We start from the raw sequence: 1,573 nt of genomic DNA on the forward strand, positions 1-1,573 counted from the left end.
AGTACTCCCACCGCTAGAATAGTCTCCCCAGATTTAAAAACTAAGACAAATTTACTATTAGACTCCGGATCAGAAATCAATATTGTTACGTTTTTGTTTGGTTCGTTTTGGTGGTGTTGCCGTTAATTTTTGAATTCAGATTAAATTGTAGTGTTGTCTGTTATTTAATGCGATTGACAATTAAACTCCACGTTTCGGGTGATCTGCTACGCGCAGGAGTACTGGCACGGGAGAGGATTAAAGTTGGTGAAAATAAATGTTCGCTTAATCCTATTATATTATTAGACAAATATTCTTCACAAAAAATGTTTATTCATATTCTAATTGGAAATTGTCGTTGAAATTTCAAATACTCGAAGTTACTCGAATCGTTCGCAATACGTTTTCACTCTTATTAATTACAAGATTTTAATTTGATAGATTTGCAATAATTTACAAATTGACAAATGCAAACACGTCGATTAACAAGACTAACAAGAACTGGGGAACTGAGGAACTCTGAACTAAGGAATTATCTCTCTCTCTTCTATGTCGCTACGCTTATTTATATGTCGGAGATGAAAGAACACCGGAGCCTTTGAAATTTTGGATAATCCCGCAACATTGTAACCTAGAGTCTACTATAGCTGTAATTGAACAATTGTAGTTATTCAATCCGATTGTAATTGTTCGAGAGCTGTGATAATGAGCTTGGGCCCGAGGCGACAGTCAATAGCCGAACGTAGCCGCGGTCACGGGATGAACGCTTTGTCTAACAAAGGCATGGAATAATTCTATAGCTCTCTTTAAAAAGGAAATAGTTGTAACACTCGACAGTAAACATTCCAACGGTCTCTGTCCCGTAGCTCGCCACACGCAGACCCTATTCTTCGAGTAAGATGATTGCCAGATGTCGATGCGTCTCCGCAGTACATGTTCAGCTAGCTCGAGGGCCCGTTATAAATCTTAAGGTTTAGTTAACTAAAGTCCTTCAAACAGACAAACAGTCTTTGTCCCAACTACGGGAAGATAGGGGAGACATATTTTTCAACGAGCGGCGTCTCCCACTAGCAACTTTCCCTCGAGGGCGGCTAGCATCTTTTTCTAACCACCGATATGGAGATTGACCAATTAGCAGCAACGCCAATTTCCCTTACTTTCTGAACGAAGGCTTTTCTCGACGAATCCGATGATCTCGTATCCTTAGACACACCCCATCATAATTTTTCCTCCGTGGCATCGTTGGGACGGAAAGGCATTCTCGTTCGCGATCTCACTGATGAAAGGAGTAACCCTTTACGACCAGTGAATATCACGCGTCCGACTTAGATTTTGTGAGTACGTTCATCTATCATCCCGTCGACCGCGGATTCGTTATTGAACCTAGGATCATTGTCATTAGTTTCTCGAGTATCTAACTACCACGGTTACTTGTCCGGTTCTATAATAATCGTATTTGCACTAGTCAATGTCTCCTCTATTGCATAACGACAACGTGTAACCCAAACGAAGATTCGTTTCACGCCCCTAACCCTAATTCTAATGAAAACCCGACATATATATGTATTAATAAATTGGTATGTTAAATTCAATT

The sequence above is a fragment of the Bombus huntii genome, unplaced genomic scaffold, assembly GCF_024542735.1.
Source record: "Bombus huntii isolate Logan2020A unplaced genomic scaffold, iyBomHunt1.1 ctg00000074.1, whole genome shotgun sequence".
Classification (NCBI taxonomy): domain Eukaryota; kingdom Metazoa; phylum Arthropoda; class Insecta; order Hymenoptera; family Apidae; genus Bombus; species Bombus huntii.